Source organism: Panthera tigris, chromosome B2 (genome assembly GCF_018350195.1).
Source record: "Panthera tigris isolate Pti1 chromosome B2, P.tigris_Pti1_mat1.1, whole genome shotgun sequence".
Classification (NCBI taxonomy): domain Eukaryota; kingdom Metazoa; phylum Chordata; class Mammalia; order Carnivora; family Felidae; genus Panthera; species Panthera tigris.
Window position 1 is genome coordinate 141,193,235 of NC_056664.1, and position 9,271 is coordinate 141,202,505.

The following is a 9,271-nucleotide window of genomic DNA, read 5'->3' on the forward strand; positions in this document are numbered from 1 at the left end:
GAATATATAATGCAGTGTGTCAACTGTAGTCCTCACGCCAGACATGGAGAATATTTGAACGTCGTTGACAATTCACAGGACAACCAATGAGCCTGTTTGTCTGAAGGCCATTAAACCTCTGGGATGAAGACTTTTGGCTTTTCGGCCAATAGTAAGTTCAAAGGTCCTGAGGTGGAAATACATGCCCATATCATACGGGGTGGGCGGGTGGTCGGGGAGAAGCCAAGTTCAACGAAGCAATCGGTCTGTAGGGTTTGCAGACTCTCTGGGTGGGGAGACAGACAGGTAAGGTGTGTAACTTGAATCCAGGGACCCGGGCTATGCAAGACCAGCTACTTTTAAGTTTGGAAGTACTGTTTCGTTAAAGGTTGAGGGCTGGCCACCCGGCTCCCCACCCCCCTGCCCCTGGAGCCGCCCTGCACAGGGAACCCCTGGAGCCGAGTCGGGGAAGCCTGGGAAGTAGGGCTGGTGGTGAGTCATTAATTCTGGAGAAAAGCCACTGACTTACTGAAAGTAATATTGGGTTACCAGTAAGCCAGAGTCATGCACTTCTCCTCTGGGGATAAAGTGATGTCACAGCATCTGGTGCTGAACGTGGACACAGAGGCCTCACTGTTGGAAAGGATCGCAGCCCCGTAAGTTGTCCTCACAGTGGTTCTCAGCCAGAGGTAACGGGCCCCCCCAGGAGACATTTCCTGAGGGCGTTCCTGTCATCCGGTGGGTTGAAGTCAGAGATGCTGTTGAACATCCTCCGATGCACAGAATAGCCCTCACGATAAAAAAAAAAAAAAAAAAAAAAATGTGTACCCAAACTGAGAAACCCCACTTTAAAGCAAACAGACAATTGCTCTTTCCTGGGGATCAAGAGGTGGTTTCAGGTACAGACAGAAGGTGCTCGATAAATGCACGTGGACGAGGATACATACAGAAGGTGCTCGATAAATGCACGTGGCTGAGGATAAAAGGCTATTATCGGTAAAACCTAAAAGAAGAGCCCAGGGTAGTGCTGGAACAGAGGTGACAGGAGGCGCGCCAAGGCTAAAACCACGGCACTTAGACCAGGAAGCGGAACGTAAGCTAACGGTGAGTTTCTCTAGTGTTCTTTGGGGGTACGATTATGAGTGGTCTTTATTGTAAAATTATACTTTTTGGAGCTTTTTAAAACAGTGGGCTTGTATTGTAATTCAAAGTGTTTAAGCTCTTACAGCGATTTACTTTCCCGCATCCTCTGTTCCCCGGGTACTTGTTAGTACCAACGCCCGGCCGGGCGCTGCCTCCCTTCACGCTCGCACACTCAGCGGGTGCCGGTCAGTTCAGCCCCGGCGCAGAGGAACCCGCGAACGTGTGAAGACCGTCCTTCCCCTGGAGAAACCCTTGGTAATAAAAAGAGGTCTGACTTGTGCGTTGGAGCCCGGGACTCTGGTCCCAAGTCTGACGCCAACGTCTGTCGCCTCGAACAAGTCACACATGCTCTCTGACCCCGGGGCCCCTCCTCCATGGACTGCCAGGACGAGAGCAGACGTGTCCCAAAGCCCTTCCCAGCACTGGGATGCTCCGTGAGTCACTTACGGAAGAGCGGGGTGTGAGCGTGAGGCGCCGGGCCCCCTGGCCTCTGCCGGGGGCAGCACCCCTGTGATACAGCCACCCCTGGGACTTGGACAGCCGCCCCCAGGCACCCCTCCGGGACACGGTCCCCGTGGGCTTCAGGGCAGGGCAGGGTGTGTCCCAGAACCGTCTGCTTTCGTCACCTGTCAACTCTGCCCATTCAAAAGCAGGGCCTGGCCGCCACTTTTACCACCTGCTGCAGGCACATCGCACCTGGCGGGGGGTAAAGGTGAGCTCGCGAGCAGACGCGATCCAGGGTGAACGTCGGGGTGCCCTCTTTCTGCTCCAAACCTTGATTTCAAAACGGTCAGCGAGCACTGACTGCAGCAGCGACGAGGTGGGGGGATGGCGGCTGACGCTCTCCCATCTTCCATCATAGTCTCTGCCCTGTTTTCACCCGCGGGGACATCAAAGTCCAGGAACCGCCCCCTCTGCCCCAGGCCTCCCCGGCCCCTTCCGTTCCACGTCTGGAGCGTCAGTAAGCATTCACTGACTCCGTCTGCCTTGGCAAACCCCGATCCCTCACGGATGATGACGGAGCCTCATGATCTGTTTACTTCCCAGGGTTGGTGTGGGTTGAGTTACAGGAAAGGGAACGGTTCTCTCCGAGGTTTGTGGAAGTCCTCGCCAGCAGCCTGGCCCACAAACACCTGTGCCTTCCCGGCCACACCCGCAACAGCACGGTCTCTCAGGAGAGTCCAGATCGGCTGAGACCCTTTGAGCTTGTTATCCGAACGGTAAACCCGGTGTCACGTGATGTAGCTTGGCTGGAAAGCTAACCTCAAGCACGGGACAGACCCAGAGGGAGGCCTGGGGCCTTGCTAGAATTCAGTCCCGGAGCCTCCCGGATGGAGGGCAGCCGGCACCTGCTCCCGGCCCACTTTGGGGTGAACTCCCGGTTTGCCTACTTCAGATTATTTTTAAATGGACTCTCTGCTCTGGCACCGGTATGTTTTGGGTGGTCAGATACTAATAACGTTTTTCTATTTTGTTTCTTAGCCATCAGAATGTAAATAATTTCCCAGTGAAGACCTGAAAAAAAGCGGTTAATAACAGAAAAGTTAGGGATGCAGGTGTACCTACAATCACACATAGATAGCTCTGTTCCTGGTTAACCCGCTTCCCAGTTCCTACTCGTGCAGATAAGGAAACACGGCAGTCTCAGGCTAAATTCAGTTCACTCCCTCATTTAATAAGTGTTGGCTATTAGGATTCTGTATTCACCTGGACCTCAAGGAGATGCCACGTCTTAGGCACAGAGGGCCATGGGGCAGCTGGAGGGACGGCAAGCAGGCTGGATACTGTAGAGAGCAAGATGGAGTCACTCGTGTCAAGCAGGGGCCTGTGTCAAGCAATGACACAGGCATTAAGGGTACCACAGCCACCAGACATCAGAGACCAGCGCGAGCTGACGACACCCCAGCACTGAGAACAAGCAGAAGAGGAGGTCTGCAGGGGCCCAAGACTGACGAAATCTCTTTAAAAAGGGAGGGTTTTTGCAGCTGCCCGACTCTTCAGACACCGACCCCTCTATCTATGTCTGACCACTTTAAAAAGGCAGCTGCCGGGGCGCCTGGGTGGCTCAGTCGGTTAAGCGGCCGACTTCAGCTCGGGTCATGATCTTGCGGTCTGTGAGTTCAAGCCCCGCATCAGGCTCTGTGTTGACAGCTCAGAGCCTGGAGCCTGTTTCAGATTCTGTGTCTCCCTCTCTCTCTCTCTCTGACCCTCCCCCGTTCATGCTCTGTCTCTCTCTGTCTCAAAAATAAATAAACGTTAACAAAAAATTATAAATAAAAAGGCAGCTGCCGCCGAAGGCTTTGCCGGAATGATCCCCAAATAGAACTGGGGTCCTCCACGGCGTGGACAGAGAGGCAGCAAGAGCTGACCCGGACGGACCGAGGCCTCATTTCAACTGCGCGCCCCCAGACTGACTTCGAGTTTGGTTCGTTAGCTCCCCGCCCCCCACCCCGCCCCTGTTACCTTGTGTGCTGTGTGACCTGTCTTGTGTTCCACTTTGTGCGCGTCGTTGAGTTTGGGATGCTGGGCCCGCGTCACGATTATGTGGACTTTGCTGTGTGACCGAACGAGGCCGACACTGTGGAAAGACACAACTGGCGTGGGCGCCTTCAGGGCGTGCTCGTGACGGCTACAGAGAACTGAAAGGCGTGTGGCGGGAGCTATGACAAGACAGTCTGGCCTTTCCTCTGCAGTAACCGGAGCCTTGACTGCATTGGCGTTGACGGGTTTTGTGGGACAAGCTTGAGCCCCTAAAGGCGCTGCCTCGGATGATCCTGCGTGATGCCTCCACACTCCGACTGGGGACTGTCGGACCTATTTCCAGCCCTGTGTGACCTGGGGGGATTGTCTGGCCCAGAACTGAGTTCTGGCGGTCGTGTGACTGTCCTCACATGGTTCCCTCAGGTGAATGCGTGCACCCGGAAGCGGCCGGTCTTGTCTTTCCAGGGGACTCGCCCCCGGAGCACACAGACCCGAAGCCCCTCACCCCCGTCTCGGAAGATTCCTTCTCCTTGCTCTGCCCCTTCCGGTCCTGGCCGCCTGGTCCCCCTGACGGATCTCTGTCTCCTCAACTCGGCAAGACCACAAAACTCAATTTGGTTTCCCCCTCCCTGCTCTGGGCCTGGAATCTGCACTCAGGCAGGAATTTGGGGCCCTCGGGGGGCTCACGCTGTTTGTGTCTCTCCTCTCGAGGATCAGAGTCTGGCACCACCTGTTGTCTGATGTCTGAAACCATTTTTCATATCGTCTATCCAGTTTTTTCTTCATTTAAGGAGGGGTAAACTGGCCTCCGGTCCTCCATCGTTGCTGAAAGTGGAAAACATACGGTTTATTTTTAAAAATCTAAGGCTGGGGCAGGTTTCCCATTTGCAGACAGCACTTGGCACACGTACGGCTCGAAATCTGTTCCAGTCGTCCCTGCGAAGCCGCTTAGAAGCATAAAGTGGCAGCAAAATCGAGACGGCTGCACTAAAGTTTCAGTGAGGCCCAGTGTTACTCTAAGTCACCTTTACCCTCTTCTGCAAACCTCACCTCCTGCCTCGTCAGCCCTTGGTTTCAGGACCCCGGCACCACCCCGAGAACGTGACGGACGGACGGACGAGGCTGGCGGAAGGCACACAATTCCTGGGGAAACCGGCTGGATCCTGTGTGTTTCCCTGTAACCACCACCCCCGCGCGGCCTCCCTTGCGAAGCAGTAAAGCTGTTGTTCCTCTTTACCCCAAACTCTGTCTTTAAGTTATATTTTGACTGCGCGGCACGAAGGTGGATTTTTGACAACACCCGCGGCAGGCATCACGTGTCTTAGCATCTCGTGGCTTGCTCCTTCCTCCGGGCCCCCCGACGCCACCAGGCTTCCCCGTCTCCGTAAAACCGTGTGTTTGGCTTTGGCCAAAGAGCGATTGCTGGTGGGCGTCCCTCCAGATCCTTCTCCGCCGCCCGAGGTGACGGGGGAGTAAAGCGCTGACATCGAGGGGCTGAAGGGTTCAGGCGGCTTAGAACTGTGCGCCAACACACAGACGGAGGCGGCCTGGGAGGCTGCTGTCCCCTCACCCCCGCGGACCTGCGTGAGCAAGAAATGACCCCTGCCACGTGGAGCCACTGAGCTTGGAGTTATTTCTGATGCGGCAAGAGCTACACCAGCCCCCCTCCTCTGACTGGGGTAGTCGCTCTTTATTGAGCCAGAGGGTGAGTTCACCCTGACTCTAAACAAGTGTCTAGGGGCGCCTGGACAGCTCAGTCGGTTAAGTGTTGGACTTCGGCTCAGCTCACGGTCTCGCGGTCCGTGAGTTCGAGCCCCGCGTCGGGCTCTGTGCTGACAACTCGGAGCCTGGAGCCTGGTTCAGATTCTGTGTCTCCCTCTCTCTCTCTCCGCCCCTCCCCCTGCTCTCTCTCTCTCTCTCTCTCTCTCTCTCTCCCAAAAATAAATAAACATTAAAAATAAATAAACACAGAGCACCTGGGTGGCTCAGTCAGTGAAGCGTCCGACTTCGGCTCAGGTCATGATCTCACAGTTTGTGAGTTTGAGCCTCACATCGGGCTCTGTGCTGACAGCTAGGAGTCTGGAGCCTGCTTCAGAATCTGTGTCTCCCTCTCTCTCTCTCTGCCCCTCCCCTATTCACACTCTGTCTCTCTGTCTCTCTCTCAAAAATAAACATTAAAATTTTTTTTTCTTAATAAACAGGTGTCTAGAAACAGGTTGGCTTTAATGAAGCAGGCCTGTTTGGAAATGTACCATTTGGAAAACTATCAACCCACCTTACAATGAAGAGGAAGAAGAAGGAAAACAAAACAGATGTTTACAAAAGCAAATAAACCATTTTCGTGAGATTGAGTTCTTTTGTTGGTGTGTTTAAATCACTCTAGACAGATCGATCCATTGTAATTTGGAAGGGTTTATTCTTCCCTCGAACGGAGTGGGAAATGAGTTCACATAAAGGGTAGGCCTATACCTACAACTGCAGAAATTTTGACCCCCTCTGCCACCCAGGGAATTAAAGTTTTTCTTGAGGAGCCCTTTCTTCTTGATCTTCTTGTTTTGTATAACGTTTAACTGCATTTTCTAGGGCCTTGGAAATTTCTTTGTGGTTCAGATTTACTTCCCGCCACCTTTAGAGATACTTGGGTTAGCAGCTTTTTCTTTTTTTTTCTGATTTTTTTTTAATGTTTATTTATTTTTGAGAGAGAGAGAGAGAGAGAGACAAAGCATGAGCCGGGGAGGAGCAGAGAGAGAGGGAGACCCAGAATCCAAAGCAGCTCCAGGCTCTGAGCTGTCAGCACAGAACCCAATGCAGGGCCTGAACTCACAAAGGGGGAGATCGTGACCTGAGCCGAAGTCAGACGCCCAACCGCCCAACCGACGGAGCCTCCCAGGCGCCCCTCACTGTCTTTGTAAAGGTATGGATAACTCAGGTAAGGATTCAGAGCTGCTGCTTGAAAGACAAAGCCAATTTCCAGACTCACCAGACACACTCCACGGACCACATCCTGTTCTTCCCGTGATTTCTCCCCCCTCTCTTTCCTTTTAACACGTGGACAGAAGGAATGTCATGAAGAGGGAGGGATGAATCACCTCACAAGTGGACCAGAGGCCGTTTCCACTTAGCCCGTAAAGGCTTCCAGCTGGTTCCCCAGGTCAGCTGTCTGAGCGAGACCCAGTATTTTAATCCGGCGGTCATTGTGGAAATCGCCGGGGGCTCTTCACTCTCAGAACATCTGTGGGAAGCGGTCACTGAAGGCAGAGCAAAGCTCTGCTCTCACCCTTTGGCCAAAGGAGTGGAAATAGAAAGTAGCTGAGCCTCGAAGAGAAAGGAGAGGATCCTTCTGCTAACGAGGTGTGTTTCCTTTCAGAGCCCACTGGCCTGTTTGGCTCCTGAGCAGAGTGGGAGATTTTTGTAGGAAGGGTTTTGGACAGAATGGGAAAGTTGGGGCAGAGAGAAGGGAAAGAGAGAGCAGTAAAGGGAGTGAAAAACACCTGGCCGTCTAGGCCGTATTATTGTTTAAATACATCTGCCCAGGCCCAGGTGGTCTGCCGGGGAGAGGAGGGCAGGAAGCAGGTCAAGCTTGCAAAGCGCTGCTGTGACTGGAGGCTGAGGTGAAGCTAGAGGGGGAACCACCTCGGATTTTTAACCTAAATATACTTAGAAGCTCAAACTCTGGGACATTTTTGTAGTTCCGAAGCCACGTCTTTAGTGAGAAGCAAACAGAACGCCTCTTTTTTTTTTTAATGTTAATTCATTTTTAAGAAAGAGATCATGGGGGGGGGAACAGAGGGGGGGGGGACAGAGAGAGGGGGGGACAGAGAGAGAGAGTGGGGGACAGAGGATGCCCTATACTGACAGCAGTGAGCCTGATGCGGGGCTCAAACTCACGAACCATGAGATCCTGACCCCAGCCGAAGTCTGATGCTCAACCTACTGAGCCACCCAGGCGCCCCAGAACGCCTCTTTTAACAAGGGGTCCTTTAGGAAGCTCTAGAAGTAAGGACCTAAGAAGGATAAGAGCCAAGTGACCTGGGGTCACACCTCCCTTTTGCTTTCTTTCCTGCTCAGTAAACTGTGACACACCGTTTCTTAGCTCTCATTTTTGTTACATCTTAACATGGATTCACATTCAGTTTTGTGCTTTAAAAAGCCACATAGCTTGATTTGAGAAAGGCTGTCACAGTTTTCCAGTCTCTCCTCCATGCTCCCTGAAGAAACATGTCCGTGGTTCCAGTGACAAGTTGACCTCCTGCTTCTAGAGCTATGCCAAACATACCAATGATGGGGGCCTTACTCAGCAGTCGAGGAAAAACCCTCCAGCCTGCTGAATTCATCAGCAACACAGTGGAAAAGTAAGTTCTCTCAAAGAGAGAACACACACACACACACACACACACACACACACGGTGGGAAGTCTGGAGAGCCGGTGTCTAATAGCAAGTTTTATATGGGCTTCCGCCCGTGTCTCGTGAGCCCATCAGGGATCACTCCTGCCCATTCCACTTCATGATTGCCTTGGAAGGAAAGAAATAACATGTGGAAAAAATTAAAATAACTTGTAACTGTTTCTAGGGCAGCGTTAAGGCTTATGCTAAAACAACAAGACTGATTATCAGATGCTGGCTGTCCTAGAGAGGGGAGATGCTGCTGTCACCCAGCCCCAAACCCATTCATTCCCCTCCCCTTTCTCTTGCCCATCTCAATCGAAGAGACAGGAAAAGTCCCCATTGTAGCTAATGCCAGCCACGTGACACAGTTTGGCCAATGAGACTTCAGTGGAAATTTGTCGGGGACTTCTGGAGAAAGTCTTTTGCCTTTTTATTATAAGAGGGACCGAGCTGACTTGGATTTCTGTATGTTTAAAAATTTTTGAAATACAGATTTAAAAAAAATTTACTCTTAAATTTTGCTTCATCCTACAGTTAGTTTTGAAAAGTCCAGTGAAATTTCGGATCATTACATGGTCATTCTTTTTTGGGTAAAATTAATTTAGTTAAATCTTGCAGTAATGATGTATTGGGGCCAGTGTATCCGAGATACTTTGGAATGCTTCGGCTGGAAGCAACAGAAAACTCCACTATCAAAATCTGAAACAAGGACTCTCAAGGTAGGTCATCTAGAGCTGGGGGAACAGCTCAGATTCTTTCTGTACCATAATTCTTAGTGAGGTAGGGAGACTGGAGGGACCCCATTTTAGAAACACTCCATCTCTGTTTTCCTGCAAGGCCCTCATGATGTTCCCACTGTAAGAGGGAAGCAAGAAAGTTCATCGTTCTCTGAGTTTTCGTCCTAGGCTCCCAAACACCTGATCACATCTAGGAAGAGTCAGATCCCAAATGTGTTCCAGAACATTGGCTTCAAACAAACCTCGGCCTACCCTGGCATCAGCAGCCCCTACCTTCAATGATCCATAAAAAAACACCTATTATTCAGCCGCTCACCTTTGATCAGACCTTACCCTGGATCCCTGCAGGAACACATATCCTGGACTCCTTTTCCAATATGAACCCCTAGCTCCAAATGATGAAGACTCATTCGCCCTTCCCTTCGGAGTCTCCCAGACACTCCAGCTGCTCTTTACCTAGCACTTTCGCTATTCAGTAAACTCTGCTTTCACTTTCTCAGCTTGCATTTGATTTCTATCCTGCACAAAGCCGATTTGCCGGGC